Below are 14,611 nucleotides of genomic sequence, written 5' to 3' on the forward strand. Positions count from 1 at the left end.
TCCCGAGCAGTCTGTAGGGCCTTTGCTGGGCTGATATCAGGATTGATGCTGAAACAGCTTTAAATGTTTGCACTGTTTGGAGCTGTCATATGCTCCTTACCAAACACAACTTTCACTGTGCAGCCAGGAACCCAAATTCGCCTGGAAACCTGAGGCTCCTATGTTTCATACGCAATGGATGATGCCCCAAGTGGTCTAGGCAGAGGAGAAAGCGGAGGGAGATACAACTCCAAGCAAAATCTTTAATTCCAGCAGCTGGATCGCCCCACAACACTACATCCGGTTTGCTGAGGTGTGAGCATTCTGTGGGCTTCAATGCTAAGGCTATCTTGCTTTTGGGGGCCCAGTTGGGCTGGTGAGAATACTCTCTTCCTTGCTGGAGTGCTGGGATATCTATGGGTAATCTCTCTGCATGGAGATATGCAATGACCTGTTTTTTTTCCCCCCTGAAAATAGGCAGCCATGAGTGGCCCAGGTCTCTTTCCTTACAGGGCTTTTGGTTTGTGGTCCCTGGATTGTCCTCTAGTCAAGAGTAACCCCAATGTAATGATCCTGTGGATAGACTTACTGAGGCTCCTCTGCTCTCCTCTCCATCCCCAAGAAGATTACCTAAGGCAAGGAGTACCACATTCTTTGCTGGTGAACCGTGATGCAAGATAGGGCTCGGTGTTTGAAAAGAGAATCTAAGTAAGATGGGTTGTTCAGGCGGGAGGAAGAGAAGAGATTTAGAGAGAAGAATTTGGCCGTATATCCCATCTTGTCATCTCAGGAAAATCACTTACCCTTTTGATCCCTTGATTTTTCTTTGAAATAAGGAGAATTGCAGTTCATGCTTGCAAAATTGATAGAAAGAATAAATAGATAACACACGAGCAAGATAACCCAAAAAAGACATAGTATCTCTCCACCTTGATGCTATTTGGAGACTATAGTACTCTAAAGCCCAAAGTGCTTTTTATTTATTATATTTAATTTAATTTAAATGCACATGCATTAAAAACGTTAATTATTTTATAAAACAAAGGCCCTGTGAAGTGTTACTGTCAATATGAAAATGGATTTACACTTCGGAAGAAAGAGAGGGCCCAGTGAGGTAGCCTAGCAGCTAAAGTCCTTGCCTTGAATGCTTCGGAATCCCATACGGGTGTTGGTTCTAATCCTGACAGCCCTGCTTCCCATCCAGCTCCCTGCTTATGGTCTGGGAAAGCAGTAGAGGGCGGCCCAAAGCCTTGGAACCCTGCACCCACATGGGAGACCCGGAAGAGGCTCCAGGCTCCTGGCTTCGGATTGACTCAGCTCCAGCCATGTGGCCACCTGGGGTATATAGCAATGGACAGAAGACCTTCCTGTCTCTCCTCCTCTCTGTATATCTGACTTTCCAATAAAAATAAAATAAACTTTTAAAAACAAACAAAAGTAAAACAAAAGAGAGAGAAACAAAACAATTTTCCAAAATGTGGGCTTTGGTGAAAAACCTTTATGGGTCCATTTTTATTAGTTCCCTCCAACCCATCATTAATGTAATCAAAAACAAGCATAATAATATTATGTTTCAGTAAATGATTCAAAATTGGAATTCTTCCATCAGAGATAGTAGCGAGTAATTATAATTAATTTAATACCTATAGCAGCATTATAATTGGGAAATGTAAAAAAGCGTCTGATGACTGAGATTCCCTGCTACAGTTTTCAATGTGTCCTTTTCTGCTAATCTGATGCACTTTCCTACTTTCTCTGGTTACGGGCAAAATGTCTAGATCACTGCTCTCACATCAGCATCACAATCAAATGGAGATTTGGGTCCCATGCAATTTTTAAGTAAATTATTTTTTAAAATAAGATTATTGTATTGAAAGAAAGAGAAAGTTAAAGAGGGAGGGAGGAAGAGAGAAAGTGAGAGACAGGGAGATACTAGTTCTTCATCCACTGGTTCACTCTTAAAATTTCCACAATGGTCAAGCCGAAGCCAAACCCTTCCATCTAGGCCCCTCACTTGGGAGACACGGGCTCCCTCAAGTGCTTTGATGAGTTTCTACTGCCTTTCCAGGCTTGTTGACAGAAAGCTGTTTTGCCAGTGAAGTATCCAGAAGTCAAAACTATAATGAGATATGTGAAAGTAACATCACAGGCACTGGCCTATCTGCTGAGCCACAAAGTGGTCTCCACGGGGGTATATAATTTGAAAGTGTAAATCTTTGTTACAATATCGCTTTCTAATTTATAATAAATTACACAATAAGGGGCCAGCTCAGTGGCTCAACAGGGTAAGCTCCTCTTTGCCAGAATCAGCATTCCTTGTGGGCACAGGTTCATGTCTAGACTGGTCCACTTGCAATCCCAGTCTCTGCTAGTGGCCTAGGAAAGCAGCACCACCCCCACATGGGATACCCTGAAGAAGCTCCTGGTTCCTGTCTTCAGCTCAGCTCAGTTTCAGTGGCTGTGGCCATTTGGGGGTGTGAATTACCTGATGGAAGATCTGTTCTTTGTTTCTCCTTCTCTCTGTAGCTCTGCCTTTAAAAATAAATATTTTTTTTAAAAAATTAGAAATTAGAAACAACTGTCCTTTATTTAACCTTTATTCTGATTATTTTCCATTCTCAAATGTAAGGACAACTTCAGTTAGCAACATATTGAATATTTTTTATAAGAAATACAAAATTTCAGAAAACAAGCAGATTGAAGTGATTTTAAGTATGTACAATATTTTATCGTGGTCCTTATAGACCATCAAAAGATGAAATCAAGATTGTTAAAAATCATTGAGCATTACATTGTGTCAAGCAGTTTTTTGTAAGACCATCTTTCATTCTTACCAAAAATTATTTATTGGAAAGTCAAAATGGAGATTAGCATAATGGGAAGTGAAAATACGTTGCAGTATGCCTGTCTACTGTTGAATAAAAGAAGGACTCCTAATGAAATTGTTAAATATACCTTGACAATACTAGATACTAGATTTTCTACCATTGCCTGTCCCTACAATGCCATGATACACTTGAACAGCAGAATGTTGAACTTGTGACTGTTGCTAAAAGACTATACTATTATAATAATGTTGGGGGAAATAGTTGGTGGCTGGGAGAATGGGGAGGGAGGAAGGGAAGTTGGAGGGGGAATTCCTTTACCTACAAAACTGTGTCATGGAAAATAATGAAAAGGAAGAGTTGGAGAGAGGGAGGGATAGACAGAGCTATTAGTCCTTTCCCCGACATAGCTACAACTGCTAGGGCAATTGCAGGCCAAACCCAGAAGATCCATCTGGATCTCCCGTGAGAGTGGCAGGGACCCAAGCACTTAACAACATCTGCGTCTGCTTTTCCCAAGCACGTTAGCAGGAAGCTGGAGCAGAAGTGGAGCAACTGAGGCACAAATTGGCCCCTTTTAGGGATGCTGACCTTGCAGGAGGGGCTTTTCCTACTTTACCTCAACTCCAACTCCAAATCAGTCTACTCAGTTATCTTATTCATTACCGAATGTTATGATAAGGTCATTCATTACTGATATTTAAAAAGCAAAGCAAGATTAACAATCGCCTACTCACTATTAACAGCTAAACACAATCATCCTGTCCGTTGGCATATTGGTCAGAAATTGATTCTTGAACACTGGCTCATAGCCCAATGGATTTCAAAATTAATAGATGCTCAAGTCCTTTATAAGTGATACAATATGCAAGTAACAGACATATTCCTTCCTGTATGCTTTAAATCATACTTAGATTAATTGCACTATTTAATATAGTGTAAGTGCAATTCATGGTTGCTGTATATAATTTAGAAAATTTTTTAAAATGAAAGTTTGTATGAACAGTACAGATTCTGATTTTTTTTTTCACATATTTTCAATCAAGGGTTAATTTAATTTACAGAGAGTGGAATGTATCTGAACTGCCAATTGTCCCAGCAGTATCCAAGAAGATACTATTAACAATTTGCAAAGTTAGTTCTTCTGTAACCTGACAGCAGCCCTGGATTGTTTGTCGAACATTTGTCTAAGTAATTGCTCAAAGCAATGCTGACTAAATCGGTAAGGAATAAACATATATATATATATATATATCAAGGAATACAAGCAATACTATTTATCAATTTTCTGGTATGTGTTTATATGTTTCATTCATTGCAGTCGCAGTAAACTATTATTGAGAAGGAAATTGAGGCTCAGAGAGATTGAACAGCTTCACAAGTGAGTTTTGGAAGCAGTTTGTTTTCATAGCAATTTTTCTTCCCTTCCCAAATTTTCTATGTTCACCGCCAGAGACCTAGCAACCATAGCCCTTCAGAACATATAACAATCTAGAAATAAAACTTTATCCTAGAGCCACACAGAAAGATCTCTTCTTTCCCTTGACTTTGCAAGAGTGTCCTGAAAATCCTTCTGCCATAGGCTCATGAACGATTCCTCACCATCTAAATTACTGATTTGCTCAAACGGATTATCCAATTTCCTCAATTTCTGCTAGATCATTGTAGGAAGAGATTGGCAGTAATAGGAGTGATGCTGCTGGCACATTGCTGGGAGGAGGGAGGTGAGGACAGCACATTAGCAAGAGTGTGGGAGACTAATGTCAAGCTCTGCACGTTTAATGTGATCCTGCAGCGGGGCCCGAGACAGCACAGTGAAGGACTCTGGCAGGAGTTTGATTCAGAAGTAAAACTGACTGTGGGAACTCAGCAGAAACAAATGCAGCCTCTTTGCGAAAGGAGGTTAGTTGTTCAAATACGTGCCCTTTTCTTCATTTATGGAGGGATAAATTATGCGACAATGTTTGAGTTCGTTATGCCTCTTTTTCACTGCACCGTTTCCTGTACACTTCTTTATCTCGTTTTGATGATGCTAAAAAACTTGTAGCCCCTTTCGCCGTTTTGTGAGCTTCACAAACATGTACGCACAGGCAAGTGTGTATGTGTTTTACTAATATATAATACATAATAATAAATATATATATATAGTTATATACATAACTATCCTGACATAGAATAGAAGAGCTGCATGAAATCACATATTTTCTCTCCTTATTTTCTCTTTAGAATTTCCTCTAATTCTTCAGTAATACTTTGTAGTCTGAACTCAAAGTGGTCTGTCTCTCAGTATATCCACACTGTGACGTGTATGTGTGTGTGTGAGCATTTGCACATTTGTGTGTATGTGAATATGTGTGTGTGTGTTACTTGGAAAGAAGAAATAAAGGGACAGGGACATTAGGGGAATTGGTATGAATGTTGAACATGTAGTTACCAACTGCCTCTGGAGCCTTTGGGAAGGTATTGCTTCATTAAATCCCATAGGCTTCCAAGAGAGCAGGGAAATGGTGATCACTTACTTCCCTTTGGGTACAGGGATAGTTCCTATCCAACTTCAGCTGTCTACAAAGAAACGTCCCTGCAGAGTAATGGGAACGCTGGCATCTTATTTATTGTATCTAATAACTGCAGAAATTTCTATTTCTACAGTCTGCTGCCAATCTATAAAAAGGTTGTCACAGCTGCCACAAATATTGTTTTCCTTTCCTTTTACTAAACACTCCCAATGGAATTCAGTGAGTGTTAACTAAGTGGGATAAAATGAGCTAGAGACAACCCCCCAACTTTGCTGCTGTCTAATACTATCTTTTCCATTCCTTCGGTTATAAAATCAACCTTGCCAACCAAAATAGACTCTGTCTTTGCATCTGATTTCTTTCCAAATATTCTCTCCCCCCCCCACACACCCTTTCATAAAAACAGTAGTGAAAATGAAATTGTTTAACTTCCTGAAATTATACCTAGTGTACTGGATTTAGAAGAAATGTTGAAGATCCAGTATACCCACACATGTAGTGTTTCTTTGGATGATAAGCTTTTTGTTTTTAATTAAGATTTCTTATTTACCTATCTATGTATGTACGTGTTTATATGAGAGAGAAGTCTCAACTGCTGGTTCACTTCTGAAATGCATGCGAAAGCAGGAGCTAGGAGTGGCAGAGCTCGAAAGCTACTCAGATATCCTTTAAGGGTGGCAGGGACCCACCCAGTCATGATTTAGGTTAGCAGGAAGGGTCGGGTACTGGATAACATATCTATGGCACTACAATGTGGGATGCAGACACCCTGACCAGCATCTTAGCCACTAGGCTAAACATGAACATTAAGCATTCTTGCAACAGAATTATTCTCTTCTGCCTCTTCGTTACCTCCTTTATAACAGAGCAGCAAAGAGAGCAAATAACAATGAAAAGAAAGGCAGGAAGTGAGGAGAATGGCTTAATCTCCAGAAAAGAAGAAAATCGTCTAAAAAAAAAAAAAGAAAGAAAAAGCAGCTATGTTGGCACACTGGTATAGTTAACACAGAGTTGACATTACCCAGGCCCAGAATGCCAGCCAGCTATGGCCTGCTTTTCTCTCTGCAGTGTAGCATTTGCCCAGGTACCAAACCTAAGCAGTTGCCTACTGCTGAACTACTTAACAATTTATAAAATACACTGTCATTTTTTCATATAAAAAGTCTGCATATGTATTCATACATGCTGAATATGTATCTCTCGTGACTTTTTGGTGAACAGTTTTCTCTTGTTTTTGAACGTTTTTAAAACGTGTTCAGGCAATAAGATAACTTTCATAATATGAAAAATTCATTTCTCTCTGAAGCGTCAATTGATTGTGCATACCATTATATAGAAGGCATGGATGAAAAAGACATTATTAAATGTTTGAGCAATTGAAAAATAAAGTATTTTAATTGGAAATCTATAATTGTAGCATTATAACCATCAATCAAAAGAACATAAAATTTAGGAACCTTAACAGGTGGGTTCTTTAATATTCAAAAGTTACAGCAGTAGTATACCATTTTTAACCATTGGTTTGACAAAGGTATAAAAATTTGACAAAACTATGCGTAGTACTAAAACACACAAGTATTTCTTTGTAGTTTTTTTTCTTTTTTCTTTTTGGCACTAACATGCAAGAGAGAGCATTCAATTCTTGTCTTTCTTGGGCGGGGACCATGCTAATTTTGTCTGTATGGTTCCAATTTTAGTATATATACTGCCAATGCAGGCACACAGTATTCATCTTTCTATGTCTGTTTAAAATGTTGTCCTCCAGTTGCATCCATTGGGATGCACATGGGAGAACTTCATTGTTTCCAAGTAGGTGAAGGATTACATTACACACACACACACACACACACACACACACACATACACACATAATGCATAATAAGTAATCTTTCAGAAAAGCAATTTAACACTCTTTAGTGAAAGAAAAACCAAAGAAAAATTTACTCATATTTACAGTCATGCTGCTATGCATGGAAATGGAGGAGATACTGACGTATAGTCTAGTGATGGACATTTGGCATGGGAGTTATAACACTACTTGTGATGTCCACCTCTTATATTGGAGTGCTTGGGTTGGGCTGTCGCAGATGATGGTTCCAGTAGTTGGGACCTTGCTTGTGATGGGAAACCTAGGCGTTGGCTTCAACCTGGTCCAGTTCCAGGTATTACAGGATTTTGGAAAGTAAATGATGTATGGAAAACCTCTCTCTAAAACTGGAAGTGGCGATTAAGTTAATCACTCTAGAGTTTTATTCAGAATATGACACACTCGTTACAACGACGTTTTAAAAACGTTAGAATGGGTATTTGGTGCAGTGGTTTTAGCCACCTGGGATGCCCACATCCCATGTTAGAGTCCTGTTTCTACATCCAAGGAGGCAGCAAGTGATTGCTCAAGTGGTACAGTTCTTGCCACTCATGTGATACCTGGACTTTAACTTCCCCTTATGTCAGCTACCTACTTCCGTGTCCATACCCAAAATTAACATTATTATTAACGAAACTATCTCTAAGACTATGAACTTCCCTTTTCTCATCTTTTCTACCAACTATTTTCAATTATTTTTAAGTCTCACACCTCATGATGCCACTTCCATGATTAAAGTTCAAGAGGCCATCATCATGAATGCTTATTTACAGATTAATTTTTCTTACATTTTAATTTTTTTACTTTGAATTTTATTGCACAATTCCATTGGGTATGAAATTCTCTCTCCCCCAAATTGCCACCCCCAACTGATTTTCCCCATATTATTACAATAATATAGTCCTTCATTAGCAGTCATGATTCCACCAGTCTGTTATTTAAGTGTGCCCCGATGTTGCTAGTACAGACAATGTCAGACAGTCCAGCGTCCCATTGCCTAGATATGTCCAACAGTTTCACTGGGAATCCATCTTTGATTTGGAAGTAGAGATGCATATTGAATTATATCTTCACATCTGAATATCATAGTCTCTATTATGGCATTACTGTACATTCCCTTAAATGAGAAGCCATGAAACAAAGTCAACAACAGGTACGAAGTTAAAACAATGACAACAAATCATAGCACTATGGAGTTGAAAAGGTGAACCACTGAATAATCAGTGCATGGTTGATTTAGGTCCTTGAATCATTTTGAGCTAATTTTTGTATAATGTGACAGGTGCGGGTCTTGCTTCTTAATTCAACAGCATTTGTTGAAGAGACCAGAGTTTTCCATGGATTGTTTTCATTTTTTTTTGTCAAAGATTAGTTGACTATAAATGTGTAGGCTCCCTTCTAGGGTTTCCATTCTGTTCCATTAGTCTTTTTCTCTGTGTCAGTATCAGTGCCAGACTGTTTTAATGACCACTGCTCTGTAATATGTCTTGAGATCTGGAACTGTGATTCCTCTGGCTTGATTTTTACTCTTCAGGATAGCTTTAGTATTTGTGGCCTCTTGTGTTTCCAGATGAATTTTTGTATCTTCTTTTCTGTTTCTGAGAAGAATGTTGTTGAGATTTTGGTTGGGATTGAGTTGAATCTGCATATTGCTTTTGGTAATATAGTCATTTTGATGATGTTGATCCTGCCGATCCAGGAACAGGGTAAGTTTCTCTATTTTTCAATGTCTTCCTCTGTTTTTTTTAATGTTGTATAGTTTTCATTATAGATGTTTTCCACAAATTTAATTAGTTTAATTCCTAGATATTTAAGATTCCTCTCTGTTATTTTAAATGGGACTATACTTAAAATTACTTTCTCAGCCATGGAATTAGTTATGTACACTAGTGCCATTGATTTGTGTTCATTAATTTTGTAACCTGATACCTGCCAAAGTCTCTTATGAGTTCCAATAGTCCTTTTACTGAATCTTTTGATTCTCCTATGTAGAGAATCGTGTCATCTGCAAATAGAGATAATTTCAGTTTCTTTTTTCCAATTTGAATTCCTTTAGTTTCTTTTTCTTGCCTAATAGCTCTGGCAAGGACTTTTTAAATTTTTTATTTCATATTATAGCTCTTTCTTTATTTAATAGACACAGAATTTATGGCAGAGAGAAGTAGAAAGACTTTACATTGATTTTTTTCACTCCCCAAATGCTCATAGCAACCAGGGTTGTGTTCAAAGCCAGCAGACCCAAATTCCCTTCAGGTGTCCCATGTGGGCAGCAAGTACCTAAGTCCTTGAGCCACCGCCTTCTGTCTGCAGGGTTCCCATTTACAGCTGGGACTCAAGCCATTACTCCTACGTGGATGGGATATATTCATCCATTAGTAGCAACTTAGCTGTGTCTGCCACATCCTCTCTTGTTTTGTAGTATCACCTGGTGAAATTCCGTTTCTGTTTTAGTCTAATCTCTGTGTGTTGTGTGCCTCTGCCCAGGAAACCATGAGAATTAAAGAAAAACATATAACCGCTTTAACTAGCTTGCCTGTAAATGCCTGACCGCTGACTTCAAATACAAAGTTAGGGGGTCCCACATCCTCCCACACTTCCTGTGTATGTATAATTTCCCACTTTTGCTGGCTCCTGCACTTGATTTTCATCATTCCTCAAACGTACAAGTCCACATGTCTTCTTGCTTTTTTCTCAGGTGATGTCCTTTTTTTTTTTTTTTTTTTCTATTTTACTCTAGGTTTTTCTCCCGTTTTTCTGTCTAGTTTCTGAACATCCTTACTGGTTGTTCCTCATTATTTCAACCTCCAAATTTTGAAATGTCAGAAGGTTCAAATTTCTAACTACTATTTCTATCTATACTCACTTCTCACTTGCTTAGTGACATTCAGGCATATGTCTTTAAATACTATTTGTATGTTGATGACTGTCAAGTATATCTCCAGATTTCAAATTTAACATGCAAAAACCATATCCTTATCTTCATTGCATCCTAAAACCTCTCTTCCCAGAGTTCTCAGCAAGTTGCAGCTCCATCTGTTCGGGTTGGGATGTTTAGTCATTTTTGAAGTATCTTTTTAATGTTATATTTCATAACCAATATTAAGACATTAGCACAATCCGTTGGATTTGCTGTTGTAATATACTTATTATTAGGCTCCTTATTAAACTCTCCGTTACGATGTGTCTTAGCCATTGAGAGCTTCTCTTCTTGGTAACTGCAATGCCCATCGGTGTGCTCTGCTTCTGATTTCTGTTTCCTTCAGGACATTGTCCACACAGCAGCCATAGTCATCCTGCTAAAGGTGGGCATTCATTGTCATCCTGATGCTGGAAATATTCCAATGCCATTTTATCACACTAAGAAAAAGAGAGAAATTCATAATGTATGTCAAACACATCTGCAACACTTCACTTGCTACTCCCCCCACCCCATTTCATGCACAAACTACTCCTGTGAAAGTGATCGAGACCCTAGCTACTCTAGTGACTCAGGTTCTCTGCTCTTGCTTTTCACATTCTAGAAACATGGGAACCTTCCACAGAAGCTTAATGTGGTATGTCACATTTCTCAGACTTCTACACAAACAGACCTACAGGAGTAAAAGTATCTTTCTAGTCTCTGAAGGGCAGCAATTACTTCTTGCTTCTAGAGCCCACTATTTGTCTCCCTGATTTCTAGACTTTGTATCCGCTCATTTATGGATTCACTCTTACACATGTTATTTCATATTGGGTGTGTTTCTCCTCTCCCTTCATGAATGAAAATGTAAGTTTTATCATGTGTACATCATTTTATCATCAAACCCTAGCAAATGGTTAACATACAAGTGATACTAAAATGCATTGCTGAATTACCAGAAGAATAAAAATTAGCATATATAGATTATAATTAACACAAGGAAATAAGGAAATAGCCAATATTGTGTGAGGAATGCATGTTTGTACAATGAGAATACTGGGCTTTATTTTGATCCCTTAGAAATATAAGTGTTCAAGAGATAAATGAGAGAGGAACCCTTTCGATTCTGATGTCTCTGTTGGAATTGAAACATTACTTTTCTAGCTCTTCATCCAAAATGAAAATAATATTTATTAGTTACTATTTAAGATATCTTTAGAGCAGTGCATTATAAAGACCCTCATGTCATTTTAGGAGACAAATGTTTTGGATTGTTAGTCACAAAACTACACATCTGACCTTTGACATCTATGGTAGCAACATTGGCCTACCAGTAATTACTTTTCTGCCTTTCAGAGAAGTCGAGCGCTATATTCTGGCCTGTGCTTATAGGAGAGGAGACAAATGATTCTGATGAAATTGAACAAGACGATTGTCTGCTCTGTCTCCTTGTAATCCTACCATTGCCACAGAACACACACATCTCCCTGATGTTTAGTGATTTATGTGCTTTCACATTTAGTCAACATCACAACCAGGGATTACTTTGAAAAGCCACCAAAATACATTTCTGCATCTCTTATTCCATAGTGAGAAATCTCTTGAATAAATGTCTACCTTTGAAAATGCACAAGTAAAATCATAGGGAAATTAACTGGATTTGTCATTTTCATATAACTAAAAGTGTTTGAGGCAGAACTTGCAGATTTTCTCACTCTAGACACCTATTTCCAGGATGCCAAAGCTGCTTTGCCAGAAGGCATTTACTCTACTGATCAGGAATCTAGACTGTGGAATCAGGCTGCATGGGTCTCTGTGTCACTATAAGCAAGAGAATGGTAATCCTCAACCTCCCCAAATGACTGAGAACTAACTCCGCTGAGGTCAAGAGGGCAAGGGTTAGCTGTTGATTCGTCATCACTGGATCCCAGTCCTATACACATTTTTTTTTTTTTTGGTATCAGTTTAGCAGATTTGTCTCAAATGCTTATCATATTTTTCTAAAAGATACGTATGAACCAAGTTCTCATGGAATGGTATTGATTGTGTGCCTCATACATCTTTTCAAATCAATACTGTGCCTCTCTGCTGGTGTTTTTAATTCACAGTGGACTTTGAACAGGCTGTTACACAAAGATGTAGCAAATGCAATATAAAATGAATGTTACCTTCACAAATGTAAAAATAATGATTGCTATTAAGTCTCACATACTTAGCACTGAATGCATGTTTAGTCAAAGGCTGGAAGGATTAAAACTATTTTATAACAGGCGCCCTTAATGCAACAGGAAACCAGATTTTATGCATGTACTCTTGCCCTCACTATTCTCGCTAACATTTTTTAGAAAATGAAGGCTTTCTCTCCATGTGGATCGCAAAGTGATACCTTACCACCCAGACTGCTCTCCATAAAGGCAGCTTAATGGAAATTCAGTTTTATGAAATAAATGGTAGGAAACTATGCTATTTGATCTGGCTTCTGAATTTGGAATTGACTTGGATAAGTGGGAGAGAGGACACAAAAAAATAAGAAAGATATGAATGGAAAGTTTGATGCAAATGATTAGAGCATATAGAACATATGCTGGATCTTAGTGCAAAATGTAATTTCATATGAAGGTATGTTCTGTAGAGGTCTTTTGTTATAGAGACCTTTTGTTAATTAAATAAATAGTTAAGACACAACAAAGTATCGAGCAATTTCTAACATAAAGTAGATTCTGATCCAGTGTTTAAATAATCCAAAGGAAAGAGATGTTCTATAAATAAGCATGTTATAAATCTCTAACATGACAAGATGAAACTTCAGAAGCATCCATTGAAAATGAAATATTCAGTGTTCTTTATTATTCAGATATTCCTTGGCATGATATTGCATCAGTTTAAGATGTGCCAAAATTAGTTCAAAACTTTTTTTTTTTTTTCTGCTGAAAAGCATTAAGGAAGTGGGTTTTTGGTAAAGCAGTGACACCTCCATCTGGGATGCCCATCATTCCATATTAGACTTGCTGTGTCCAAGCTCTGTTCCCAACTCCAGCTTCTTGCCAAGGCACGCTCTGGGGAGCCTCTGTACCTCCGTGGGAAACCAAGATTCAGTTCCCAGGTGCTCCTGTTTTCTTTCATTTTGGCCCAGCTCTAGCTATTTGTTGCAAGCATCTAGGAAGTGAACCAGCACATGAAAGACACATCTTTCCTATACAATTTTGTTTATAACTTACACTACCAATATGAGTTTTTGTGCACAGATTTTTAAAACATTTTAAAAATTATATTTTCCATAGACTTTTTTCTTTTATAAAAAATTATTATTTTATTTTCATTGGAAAGTCAGATATACTGAGAGGAGGAGAGACAGAGAGGAAGATCTTTTGTCCAATGATTCACTCCCCAAACAGCCGCAATGGATGAAACTGTACCAATCTGAAGCCAAGAGCCCAGAGTCTCTTCCAAGTCTCCCATGCAGGTGCAGGAACCCAAGATTTTGGGCCGTCCTCAACTGCTTTCCCAGGTCACAGGCAGGGAGCTGGATGGAAAATGGGGTTCCTGCGATTGGAATCGGTGCCCATATGAGATCCCAGTGTCTGCAAGGCAAGGACTTTAGCTGCTAGGCTACAGTACTGGGCCCATAGTCATTATATTAAGCTTTGTTAATGTTTTTAACTTAGAATTTCTTGGCACTACTAAACATATGACCATGCAAACTGCCAAGCAGAGACGAATTGCTTCATGTCGTCTTTTGTTTAACTCATTGCTATCTAGTTATGATCCTCAATATGTTGTCTGCTCTCCCTCCACCTCTCTCCTCTTAGCCAGTTTCCCCTCTGTACGAACCTGGTGCAGTTCCACAGTGTGTAAGCTTCCTGCTTCTTGGTCTGCTTTATTTCACTTAATGTAATATCTCCAGGTTCAACCATAAGGCTGCAAAGGGCAAATTTTGCTCCTTTATAAGGCTGATGTATCTTAAAATTTTTGCTGCTAATTTACTGTCTAATATGACCTTGGATAAAAATTCCAAAATAATGAAAAATATAAATTGTGAAAATTAGCAGTTCTGTTTTACTCAGTTTTGGTGGAGTTATGACTATATTGTTTGTTCTACTGGTGTTTCTTGATAATTGTTACCAAATTGAGAATAGTAGTGAATATTATGACTTTTTAAAATAAGATTTATTTATTTTTATTGCAAAGTCAGATATACAGAGAGGAGGAGAGACAGAGAGAATGATCTTCCGTCCAATGATTCAGTCCCCAAGTGAGCGCAACGGCCGGTGCTGCGCCAATCTGAAGCCAGGAGCCAGGAACTTCTTCCAGGTCTCCCATGTGGGTGCAGGAACCCAAGATTTTGGGCCATCCTCAACTGCTTTCCCAGGCCATAAGTAGGAAGGTGGATGGGAAGCGGGGCTGCTGGGATTGGAACTGGCGTCCATATGGGATCCTGGCGCACTCAAAGCAAGGACTTTAGCCACTAGGCTACCGCACCAGGCCCATCTTATGTCTTTTCATACATACAATCAACTTATTTCAA

General features: G+C 38.4%; 1 protein-coding gene and 1 non-coding gene across 8 annotated transcripts in view; one reads left to right on the forward strand and one right to left on the reverse strand.

The window, feature by feature from the left end:
- TRPC4 (transient receptor potential cation channel subfamily C member 4) overlaps positions 1 to 14,611 on the forward strand; it is a 166,602-nt gene that overhangs the window by 63,511 nt on the left and 88,480 nt on the right. The window lies entirely within an intron of this gene.
- On the reverse strand, positions 6,934 to 7,041 carry LOC121163793. Its single transcript, XR_005884954.1, has one exon. It is a non-coding gene; the product is annotated as a U6 spliceosomal RNA (small nuclear RNA).

This window comes from Ochotona curzoniae, unplaced genomic scaffold, assembly GCF_017591425.1.
Source record: "Ochotona curzoniae isolate NIBS_2020 unplaced genomic scaffold, NIBS_Ocur_1.0 contig_64, whole genome shotgun sequence".
NCBI classification, from domain to species: Eukaryota; Metazoa; Chordata; class Mammalia; order Lagomorpha; family Ochotonidae; genus Ochotona; species Ochotona curzoniae.